This window comes from Leptopilina heterotoma, unplaced genomic scaffold (assembly GCF_015476425.1).
Source record: "Leptopilina heterotoma isolate Lh14 unplaced genomic scaffold, ASM1547642v1 Lhet_8, whole genome shotgun sequence".
NCBI classification, from domain to species: domain Eukaryota; kingdom Metazoa; phylum Arthropoda; class Insecta; order Hymenoptera; family Figitidae; genus Leptopilina; species Leptopilina heterotoma.
The window spans coordinates 240,654-253,740 of NW_025111180.1; the positions used below are offsets into that span (position 1 = coordinate 240,654).

The window sequence follows — 13,087 nt, forward strand, 5'->3', positions numbered from 1 at the left end:
CGAAATTCCAATAGAATTTTAAATCTAATTTCAATATTTTTGGGCTCTTTAAAAACACTTTACTTATTTAATGGTCTCCACCCTTTGGTAAAAATTCTAAAATTATCAAAATTTATCAAAAATTCAAAAAACCGAATTTTTTAAAATTCAACATTTTTTCCTCTCTTTTATGGGATTCAGCTTCATTATTTTTGGGCTCTTGGAAAATACTTTAGGGAAAAGTGCGGATAGATGCCCCCTTTCTCAGTTCTCCAATATGAAAGAAACTATATTTATGGATTATTAGTTTTTTTTATACCTATTGGCCATAACAATTTTACTGTAAAGTACCAGCTCGCTGGCACCCCGGGGTTATTAGTTATAATAATGTAAAAATTTCAGATTGCTGAAAATGTCCAAAAATTTTCAAACTGCTGGACAAAATTCCTCATTACAAAAATCGAGGATATTTAACATGTAAGAAAATATTTTCAATTATTTAATTGTTTCAATTTAATCAGAGAAACATATTAGATCGACGTTTTCCATTTTTTATAATAATATAGTTGTAATAAATGATAATAACTTACCGCGGGGGGCGTCTTACCCACCCAGGTGGGATATATGGCCAAATACAGACCTTTTGAATTTTCGTTCTGATTAATTTATTATTTATTGTAGGTATTTGGTCCTTACATATGTTAATGATAAATAGTAATAGTGTGTAAAAATCAAATAGTCAATTAAAAATATTAATATTTGTTGAATTTAGATGTAATTTTCGAATTGGGGGGGCATCTATCCGCACTTTACCCTAAATATTAAATAGTCTCGACCCTTTGGTAAAAAATCGAAAATTATCAAAAATTTAGCTTCATTATTTTTGTGCTCTTGGAAAATACTTTACTTATTTAATAGTGTCGACTCTTTGGTAAAAAATCTAAAATTATGGAAAATTATCAAAAATCCAAAAATCCGAATTTCTTAAAATTCAACATTTTTTCCTCTCTTTTATGGCATTTAGCTTCATTATTTTTAGGCTCTTGGAAAATACTTTACTTTTTTAATAGACTCGACTCTTTGGTAAAAAATCTAAAATTATCAAAAAACCAAATTTCTTAAAATTCAACATTTTTTCCTCTCTTTTATGGGATTTAGCTTCATTATTTTTGGGCTCTTGGAAAATACTTTACTTATTTAATATTCTCGACTCTTTGGTAAAAAATCTAAAATTATATAAAATTATCAAAAATCCGAAAAATCGAATTTCTTAAAATTCAATATTTTTTCTTCTCTTTTATGCCATTTAGCTTTGTTATTATTTGAATTTCTATTCAAGAGAAAAAATAGAAAACAGAAAAAATTTAGAAACTTTTAAAAGTTCCAGGCCTTTTCCATTATTTTCCTGATTTCCAGAAGCCTTTTAAAAATTCCATACCATTTCCATGATTTCCAGATTCTGTAGGAACCCTGTTATTGTTTACTATTATATTTATTATTTTTTATTTATTTATTATTGTTATTATATCTATTATTATTTATTATTATACTTACTTTTTAAAAATATTATTATGGAAAATTATTAAAACAATAAAAGGAAAATTTTTTATGAAAAAATTATTAAACAAATAAAATTTCTAAACAAAAAAGAGTAAATAATAAAAAATTATGAAATGTATAATTTTTTTTAGAAATAAACTATAGTTGATAAATAATAAAAAAAAATTATCCATTAAAATTTATTTTTTCTGAATGTGTCAATATTATTCCCAGTGTATTAATTTTCAAATTGTCTATAAAAAAAGTTAATCTTGGTATTTGAAATAATTTTGTTTAAAAAAATTTGTATAACTAATATAATTTAAAAAATTATACATTTCATAATTTTTTATTATTTACTTTTTTGTTTAGTAATTTTATTTGTTTAATAATTTTTTCATAAAAAATTTCCCTTTATTGTTTTAATAATTTTCCATAATAATATTTTTAAAAAGTAAGTATAATAATAAATAATAATAGATATAATAACAATAATAAATAAATAAACAAATAATAAATATAATAGTAAACAATAAGAGTAATTGACATTTAATATTTTTGTTCCTCACGTTCATTCCTACTGTACCACGCAAACGGAGCAACCTGTTATGGTCGGCCATGTCCAACTTCTCATATAGAGCTATCAGTTTGATATGTTTCGTAAAACGCGGATTGATATTTACGCCCATAGAAACATCTAATCGTCATAAGAAAATTTGTTTTATATTCTCTATTAAATATTATTTTTCCCTAAATCGCCCTTTTTTTCATTTTCTGTCTGAATTTTTAAAAATTAATTATCAAAGTAAAAAATTACACCAAAAGAGGGGAAGTTTTCGACTTTGATAATTAATTTTGAAAAATTCAGACAGAAAATGAAAAAAAGGGCGATTTAAGGAAAAATAATATTTAATAGAGAATATAATTCAAACTTACTTATGACGATTAGATGTTTCTAGGAGCGTAAATATGAATCCGCGTTTTACAAAACAAAGCAACAGCTCGATGTAGGCCTTTGCCGACCATAACAGGTTGCACCATTTTTGTGTTGAAAGTATTTACGCTATGGTAATGTAGGGACGTAGATGATCAACAAAAATAATAAGTCATTACTTTTATTATTTAATATTATATAAATAATTATATTTATTTGTTTATTTATCTATTATTATTTATTATTATTCTTACTTTTTAGAAATATTATAATGGAAAAGTATAAAACAAAGTAATGTAAATTTTTTATGAAAATATTATTAAACATAATTTTTGTCATAAAATTGGATCTTTTTTATGAAAAAAGTCCTTTTTCTGAAACACGGAGGTACTCAGAATTTATTTCCAATTATGAAAACCATTTTTGTTTTGAGAAAACGACGTTGATGTTTGCAATTTTTTTCTAACAATTTTTGATGTAGATTATTAAATTTTCGTCTTTTTTCAATACATTGCAGCTTTTTTTTTTATTAAAAAAGGGCATTTTTTGACATTTATTTTTCTAAATAATTTCATATCATAATTTTTATTGATGAAAAATAGAAACACAGAAAAATTAAGATTAAATTTTGATCAGAAACTAAATAAGTAAACAAATAATTTTCCATATAGAAAAATTGAATAACAATGTTATTTTTAGAATTTTTAGTTTAAAAACAAAGATTTTTTTCAAAACAATACTTCTATAGGTAATTATGAAAATCATCGATTTCATTTGGAATTCTTTTCATGGATTTAAAAACATATTTTCTACCAAATTACGCGTGTGTTTCGAAATCCACCAATTTTTAAGAAAAATGATAATTGAAAAAGGGTCAAAATATTTTCTGTCCGCTTTTATTTTATGACCGTTGAATTCCTTATAAAAAATTACTTTAAAACTAATTTTGTGGAATATTTAAATTAGATTTTTCATATACTTAAAAATATCAATAATAAAAATAACCATTAAAAATTTTTAAAATTATACATTTCATAATTTTTTATTATTTACTTTTTTTTGTTTAGAAATTTTATTTGTTTAATAATTTTTTCATAAAAAATTTTCCTTTATTGTTTTAATACTTTTCCATAATAATATTTTAAAAAAGTAAGTAAAATAATAAATAATAATAGATATAATAACAATAATAAATAAATAAACAAATAATAAATGTAATAGTAAACAATGAGAGTATAATTGACATTTAATATTTTTGTTCCTTACGTTCATTTCTACTGTACTACGCAAACGGTGCAACCTGATATAGTCGGCCATGGCTAACCTCCCATATTGAGCTGTCAGTTTGCTATGTTTTGGAAAATGCGGATTGATATTCACGCCCATAGAAACATCTAATCGTCATAAGAAAACTTGTTGAATATTCTCTATTAAATATTATTTTTCCCTAAATCGCCCTTTTTTTCATTTTCAATCTGGATTTTTTTTAATTAATTATCAAAGTCAAAAAATTTCACCAAGAGGGACGAAAAGAGGGGAAAAGAGTGGAAGTTAAGGAGAAATCGCTCGCTACGCCTATGCGTACTTTTAAATATTTCCCACCGTGCAGCGTCCTTAAACGAAATTTTTAACCATAAGTTTATTAGGATTTTATGTTTCATTTTTAAAGAACTATTTTTTGCAATAATAAAATCAATAAAAAAATAAAATCGATTTTTATTATTGCAAAAAATAGTTCTTTAAAAATGAAACATAAAATCCTAATAAACTTCTGGTTAAAAATTTCGTTTAAGCGAGATATTTAAAAAATTAGACTCTATCCCATACACTTTCTATACAATGTTGGTGCACCAGTTAGCATCCATCTTGAATTTTCCCCCACCTAACTTGAATAGCCTTATTGATTTGTTGAAAAATGGCGGGTTTATTTGAAATTGATTCGATTTGTAAATGGTAAAATTGAAATTTGATTTTATAGTTGATAAGTTTTTAATTAAAAAAATGTTTTACCTACACTGAGAAAAAAGAGGGCACGTTGCATCGAGACGCATGCATATCCCCTAAAGGCCTAAGCACAACTGTTCGGTTTCGGGAAACGGTTGTTACGAGCCGCGTTACCTTTAATAACGTAACTCTAATAGTTCGCGATCACGGAGTAATAATAAGGAGACTGCTCTCCAGCGTATCCCCTAGTCAAACTGAGATTTCTGCCTTGGTTCACTGAGTAGTAATATGGCTTTTCAAAAATAACGCGCATGTGCAGTTTGCAACTATCTTCGTCACTCTTGAAAGAACGATGAGAGAGATCATTATTTTGACGTGCGAGTTGGAAAGTGTGGTTATGTTTTACTGTTGACAATATATATTATACTATTAAATAATATTAATAAATTGTAATATAGGAAATGTGTGAGTAGATATTAATTATATTAACATTATAGCGATTATAGAATTATATTATATTGTATTCATTCACTTTATCATACAAAGAAAAGAATTACTCCGGTTCGACAAAAATAATCTTTTTATTAATATCTACTAACACCTATATTACAGTTTATTAATATTATAATATATTGTACTTACTCTTCTCTTTGCAGTTTGTTAATTAATATTTTTTCTTATTTAAATGTTGATTTTCCCGTATAGTTGCTGTTGTCAACAATAAAACATAACCACACTTTCTAACTCGCACGTCAAAATAATGATCTCTCTCATCGTTCTTTCAAGAGTGACGAAGATAGTTGCAAACTGCGCATGCGCTTTATTTTTGAGAAGTCTTTACTACTCAGTGAACCAAGGCAGACATTTGGCACGGTATCTCACTGGTAGTACAGTCTCCTATTATTACTCCGTGTTCGCGATGATTCGCCGGATATTCTACCTTGATTAAATCCTTAAAGAAGGAAGCGGGAATATTTAAATTAAAAGACGTTTAATTCCGTTTAACGGAAGGAGGAAAGCCCACTCGAGAAATTAGTTTTTCTTGAGTGAGTAAAACCCCCTTTATTGTTTATTAAAATATTTGTTAAATACAAACTGGCTAAGGAGTTTAGAAAACAACCTTTTAAGTCAGAGAGTAACTTAGAACTAACTATAACTATTCATTCCGCAGAGAGGTTCTCCGCTAAAGTCCATTTTTGTGGAAATGCGCATGCGTTATGTAGCATACAGCATCGTTGCACCGGTTGCACCAATACTTTTCTGCACTACATTGAAACTATACTCACACACACATTCAAGAGAGATCATCTCTACACTTCATGCAATTTACGCTGCATTCAAATAGTAATAATAATATAAGAACAATAATAATAATAATAATAATAATAATAATAATAATAATAATAATAATAATAATAATAATAATATAATAATAATAATAATATAATAACTACTATTATACTAATAATTCCATTCGTATTATTTATTATTAAATATTTTAGATCTTTATTCAACTAGTCCTTTGTGACTCATCTCCTATACCTAGTCCATTGCAATCCTGCGGTCTCAAGTATGTTGAACACATGTTCTATTGTCCTATGGAAAAGGGCACTTGAGATGTTTTATTTTTTGTATAACTCTTGACGGTTTTGGTTTTATGACTTAAGAAATTGGAGATTACTTTTTCCAACTTTTACTTGATTTACGACATTTCTAAGAAATGTCTTCGTAGTTAATATAAAAACTAAAAGTTTGGAATTTATTAAACTGTGACAATATTCTATTGACAAACATACAAAAGATTTCCTGTTTGTGTCTCAGAGATTTCTGCCTCTAACCGAAAGAATATTTTGAAATTATAAATTAATTAATAATTAATAATTCAATTCTAGCGCGTATATTTCGATTGTCGATATATCGAAATTATTCGAGCGAGAATAATAGTCGCTCGTTACACCTTTCCCCTTAGGGCCAGTTTCACCAACTGGCGGTTAAGCTTGGTTCAACTGAACTCGTTCAACTCTTGATCGTCAGAGTTAACCGCTAGTGCGTTTCACCAGCCTAATCCCAGTTTAAAATGAACGCGTTTAGTTAATCTACATTCCCTAGAATTTCCTAGTGGTTATGGCGCTTAAATCTAAAGGCCAACGCAGAATAGATCTGTAACCGGAACCGCAATCGTAAGCGTAACCGTAAGAATGAGTTAAAGAAGGATAGGTATATTGTTTATCCTTCTCTAACTCATTCTTACGCTTACGATCACGATTGCGGTTCCGGTTACAGATCTATTCTGCGTTGGCCTTAACCACAGAATGTAAATAAACAACTGAACTAACCTAAAATATAAATGTCGCATAGGTTCTTTTGAGCTTAATATCTATTATTTTAAATTAAAACCTTAATAAAAAATGAGTAGTAGAGTAAAAAACAAGTTGTTCTTTTCATGATCATTTAGCTTCCACAATATAATATATACCAATTGCTTAATTTCTTATTCTAGAATAATTATTTAAAAGTATTTAAAAAAAATTTCAAAAAATACAAAATTTGAATTTTTTGTTAAAAATAAAAATATCGTCCGATTAATTTTATAAATATTGATAAAATATATACTTTATATACATGAATCGATTCGTTTTCATGGCAGAAATACAATTTTGACAAGAGTAAATGAAAATTTTAATAAAGAAAAAAGTTATTTTAAAAATTACAAAATTACACTTCCAAATTTTTAGCCGAGCAGCGAATTTTCACGGCCTTGAAATGCACATTACTAAATATGATTGGCTCTGACAAAAGTACATTTTCACGCAGCTTTTTGTAGAGCCAATCATATTTAGTAATGTGAGTTTCAAAGCCATGAAAATTCGCTGCTCGCCCAAAATTTTGGAAGTGTGCAAGCGCCTTTAGAAAATTATTTTCCATAAAAGTTAATATTAAAATAATATTCTTATAAAATTAGAAGAGAAAATATTTATTTTATAATTTTGTTTTTTTTATTTATTTTTTTTTTATAATTTTTTATTTATTTATTTTTTTTAATTTTAAATTCTATGTTTCAATGCGCGCGCATCAGTGGACAAATTTACAAGTGCAATTGTCCTGTGTATTGTGCTTCAGTTGATTGGGTCTCCTATATAGGTTATGTTTATGTTTGTGAACGAGTGTCAACAATGGCTGTTTTCGGCACTCACCCAGGGTTAACCCTGAGTTAAATATTATCCAATCAAGAAAAACATTCTGTTGGTCTAACCAATCACCATTAACCCGGAGTTAACTCGGGGCGAGTGCCGAAAACAGTCATCGTCGAACGTGACAATTGTTGGTGAAATGGATTCGATGGATTCTCAGGCTGGAGTCCCATGACATCGTTTTGCGTTGCGTTTTGTAACTAGGCCATAAGTGTGAGAGAGATACAGATATATGTTTGCTCTTTTTGCACTCATGGCCTAGTTACAAAACGCAACGCAAAACGCTGTCATGGGACTCCAGCCTAATGGGGAATTAAAATGTAGTTTTCTCAATTGTTAATAAAATAATATAGTGAAAAGGTGCTATTATAATTGGTTAAGAAGGGTTTCAAATACGCCCGCCAAAAATTCAACCAATAAGGTGGGAGTATGAACGCATGCGTAGTCAGATTTTGCATCCCTTAAGTTCACCACAAGAAGACTATATACAGGAGAACCAACTCGCCTGCTTGTTCATAGTAAGCAGTGGTCCCGTTTTTAACGGACGACTAGGCGTACTACCCTGAGGCGCACTAGTCTTCTGCACATCGCAACACATGCATAACTGTATAAACTCTATCTGTGTATCTTTAAATAATGTGTGTTTGTTTTGTTTACAATTTTCTTGGTTATGTGCAAGTTCTGTGACAGTTGATTTTGAAAACACTAAAGGCCAACGCAGAATAGATCTGTAACCGGAACCGCAATCGTAACCGTAAGCGTAAGAACGAGTTAGAGAAGGATAAACAATATACCTATCCTTCTTTAACTCATTCTTACGGTTACGCTTACGATTGCGGTTCCGGTTACAGATCTATTCTGCGTTGGCCTTAAATGAAATGCCCCAAAAGAGTTTTTATCTTCTGAAATATTTTTACTTGATTTCATCTTCATTAGTTTTTATAATTTATAAATCTCTTTTAAAATCTTTGAAATATCGTAGAGCGTTAAATCCGAAAACTTAGTTCAGTTGGAAAAATTCCTCTTTGGAGGTTATGGTTAACCTCAAATACAATGCTATAACAGAAATAAATATAATTGGAGCAATAATAAATATATAATAAATTATATATTACAATAGGATAGATAATAATTTATAATATAACATACCCTTTTTTTATTGTAAGATAAAAAATGGTTATGAAAATCCCATTACAACTTTTATTATTTAAATTAACACTCTTCATCAATACGAATCATAATTAAAAACACTAGTTTTAAATACACTTCTCACTTTTTTTAGAAATTTCTGTATTAAAAATATTAAGTTCACTTAATATTTACACTTATTATTCAATATGAGGGGATAATAAAAACTTGCAGCTGTTACAGCTGTCAGATGGAATATATATAAAATATACACAGTTATGCATGTGTTGAGATGTGCAGAAGACTAGTGCGCCTCGAGGTAGTACTCCCAATCGTCCGTTAAAATCGGGACCATCGGAAATACTCGAGTTGTTCCTCCTGTATATAGTCTTCTTGGTTCACCAGTGCACGTGCGCAGACTTGTGAAATACAGTTCTACCAACTTGAAAAAATTGAAAAGTTGTGAAGGGCAGTTTCCCCAAGATGGCGGACTCGGGCTGGCATGCGACGGGATGTGAAAAATCTTGAATACTTTTTATTTATGTGTTAAACCATTCGTGTCTGTGGTGTCTGGAGACGAAGATAGTGTCATAGAAGCTTCAAGCCCATTTGAAGTTGAAAGGTAACTTGAAAAATTTCCTTTTACTTAGTGAAATTTACTCCAAGCCGCGCCTATACCTCCTATTGCTTTAAACGCACGATAGGCTTGTCCCGCGCTGAATCGCGTTGCATCTTAATTACTTTTCTTTCTTTATTATCAAGAAATGAAAAATTAATTATCATTATAGCTAGTGAAATTGTGATCTAATCGTTGACTTTAATTTTTAGTCGTATATTAACTTGTAGTTTATTCTCTCCTCCCTTAGGCAAATGTGCAATAATCAAATGGGAGAAAATCTGTCTGCTAGATGAGACAATCGCGCCCCGTCTTTCATTTCATCTCGTTGATGAATTTACTTAGAAATAGTGTGAGTTTAGTTTTTTGATAAAGGTGAATCACCGGCATTATTCACATTCCCAGTGGTCGTTATACCTTGGTTAATTCAATAATTTTATTAACTCGTCGATATTCATCTGTGTCACATGCGGCATCTGTGCATACCTCCTTAAAGCAGATTGTATGTTCAACCAGCTTGCAGGGCCTGTTGCAGTTTTATAGGGGCCTTATTCAAAGCTTTTAAAGATTTAACAATTAAATATAATTGATTACTCTACATTTTCATGTTACTGCTCATTTTTAAACTCGGTAGTAGAATTTTCTTGTTAAGTGTCAACGATCACCCCCCCTCTCTTTCTATAATGTGAGTTTTATCTAACAACTAATAATCATTTTATTGAATAAAATTTCAGGGTTCAATAAACTTGAATGTTAACTGTTTTTTGTTAAATTTGTAACATTTGTTCAAAAATTGTCCAATTAATAATAAGAGTAAAAAATTTTCGGATATAATTTTTTGCAAGAATTGGATATTTTTAAACAAGAAAAAAATAAAACTTTCAATTTAACATTGTGCAATAATTTGTGTCAGTGTTCAGTCATAATTTTAAATAGAAATTTCAAGGAGTAGAATTTTGTCGTTTAAAATTGAAAGCTAGAAATTAATGACTATTAATGTCAATGTCAGTTTAATTTTTTCTTTTAAATTTTATCTCGAGAGAAAAAATAAGTCTCTTAATGATTATTTTTTTTAACCTCGCGCATATTTTTTCAAACGGAAGTAATCCTTTTTTTATGGTAATTTGAAATATATAGTAAACTATTGTTTATTGCACTTTAAATTATCGAAAAATGAGTCACTAATTTTAATGATTTTCCAAATATTGTTCAGAAGTTAAGAAAAGTTTAGATAAATGGGATAAATGTAAATATTATTTAAATGGAAATAATGTTAAAGAACAGTTAACAATAGTCGAATAATAGTTTCTTCAGTTAATAAATTTTTTATTTCTTTAAAAAATTTTTTAATTTACTTTTTTTTAATTCTATTTATTAATTATAATTGACTATATTTTTACTAGAAATATTTATGTGGAATAAAAAATGTTTTTAAATTTTTTTAGCGTTGCCAAATAAAATATTGCAAATATTTTTATTTGCAATTGATAGACTTTATTATTGTAATTTTTCTTGGTTTAATTAAATGCATTTTAACGGGGAAAGTTTTTTTCTCTCTCAAACGGATAAAATTTCTAGAAAAACTAAATTTGCAATTCACTAATTGACGTTTTATTAATTGTTTCCTCTAATTAGTTTTTTTACTGTTTAATTTTTGTTTAATAGTTTTCCACTAATTTATTTTATTATTATTACATTTTGCTGTTAAATAATAACAGTTTTTTCATCTTTGAAATTTCATCACTACTTTTCACATAGTGAGTATATAGGGTTTCGAATTCAGAAGTTCATATATAGAGATCAATGATTCATACCGACGGTGGTAAAGAGATAATCTTCCTTCTTTTTCTCGTGGCGCTGCTGAATCGATGTGGGGGGGGGGGGGGGGTGTTAAAAAAGAGGGTGTGTAAGCACATGAATAATGAACATTTCTTTATATGTAGGTTTTGAATACACTATATAGAGAGACGAGTGAGGAGAGAAAATATATATTGGGGGAAAAAAGGTGCGGAAAAAACTGTAGTCAGAGAATAGGGATAAAAGAACGGTACATTTTTGTTGCCCTTCTAAAAGGGCCTAGCGGAGTAAGCATGCAAAATCTGCCCCCGCGCAAAAAAATTTGAAATTCTTGTTACATGTTAGCAACATTAAGATAAAATTTTTCACCAAATATTTTTTCAAAAAATGTATTTTTGTAAGAGTTATGGAGGGGGAAAGAAAAATCAAAAATTTGTTTTTTCTTGAAAACTACTGGATCGATTTTAATGAAATTTATATGTGTTTTATAAATTAATAAGAGGAATTTAAAAAAAAAATTCAAAAAATTTTGCCCGAAAAAAAACCAAAAAAAAAAAATTTTTTAATTTTAAAAAAAAATTTTTTTGGTCTTATTTTGGAGATACTATTTTGGATTTTGTACAGAAAATTCTCCTAAATGTGTTCTTTTAAGAAATATTTTTGTCGATTTTTTTAATTGGGTACCACATAGTTAAAAAAATTAAAATCCTAGGTGGCGCATCATTCCGGCTGAAGCACAAACACCGGCCGTGTAAAATGCGTGTCAGTGCCCGTTCTTAATTTTATTCAGTTGCACGGAGAAACTTTTAATACCACTAATTCTTAAAACTGGTGAGACATTTTAGTATGTTAGGTTAGATTCAAGGGAAAAACGACATAGGTTATAGAAATTGCTATTGAGACTATCAAAAACACTCATTCAGTATATATTTTACAGTTCTTCATAAGGAAACTAACGAAAATTAGTATGTTGTTTTAGAAAGAAAATAATAATTTTTGCAAAGTTGGGAAAGCCATGAATTAAAAAGAAACACAACAAATTAATTGTCTATAGATACTGATAGAGACGATAGTGATACTTGGATCTGATGGTAGATGGCATTAGTGTATGTCACTGTAACTGTAGGTAAATATATTTAACACGACGTAAGAAGCTAACCTATATTATTAACGCACACACGCACACGCAACTAAAGACACGACGATTGGTCACGGAAACCGAAAGATCGCACGATTCGTTAGAAGTACACAGCTGAATCGTCCTTATATATTAAACGAGTGGAAAAATATGTGCCTTCGAGAGAGAGCATTTTTTAAAATAAATTACTAATCAAATTATGTAAATAAGTAAAAGTCGTGAAAAAAATTATGTTATATTCAGGAACAGTTCTTGAATTTAATTTGGCATGAGGAGACATTCACGTTTATTAATAAAGGGTTTTTTCTTTCATACACGTATGAATTTCAACTTCTTCTTCTTTAGAATTTCAACTTCGAAAACATTAGGGTTAGTTCGCGACGTCAGGTGATGGACTCGGTGATGCTCGGGTGAAATCGGTTAAGTCCGCCCGCAGTCCTTCCAAAATTGGTATGTTACGTTAGAATGTCTGTTATATATTCTATCTATATGTGGAAAAAAGGTTAGAATTACCGTATTATTTCACAAACAAAAACTAGCATTTTATTCTTTTCTAAATAAAAATAAGACTATTTCTAATGCATGATACCAAAGTTTTGAACGTTCAAATGAACGAAATTTTTTTATTTTTTTATTTTCAAATTTCCTATTGGAAACTTCTCAAACTGATGCCAGAATACAAAATACATTGAAAAAACAAAAATTATTAAACAATAGGGGTGAAAACAAGCACCCCTAATAGGGGTCATATACTATCAATGCAAAAAGTAACTGAACACAAAAAATTTTTGGGAATTTTTCAACGCAGAAAATTCTTATTT

At 28.7% G+C, this 13,087-nt stretch overlaps 1 protein-coding gene across 1 annotated transcript in view; it reads left to right on the forward strand.

Annotated features, from left to right (window-relative positions):
* The first annotated feature begins 9,169 nt into the window (after positions 1-9,169).
* Positions 9,170-13,087, forward strand: part of LOC122510976 (putative fatty acyl-CoA reductase CG5065) — a 115,778-nt gene continuing 111,860 nt past the window's right edge. The window contains exon 1 of the mRNA XM_043625938.1: positions 9,170-9,337. The gene's annotated coding sequence lies outside the window, so the exon portion shown is untranslated. The remainder of the gene's footprint in view (positions 9,338-13,087) is intronic.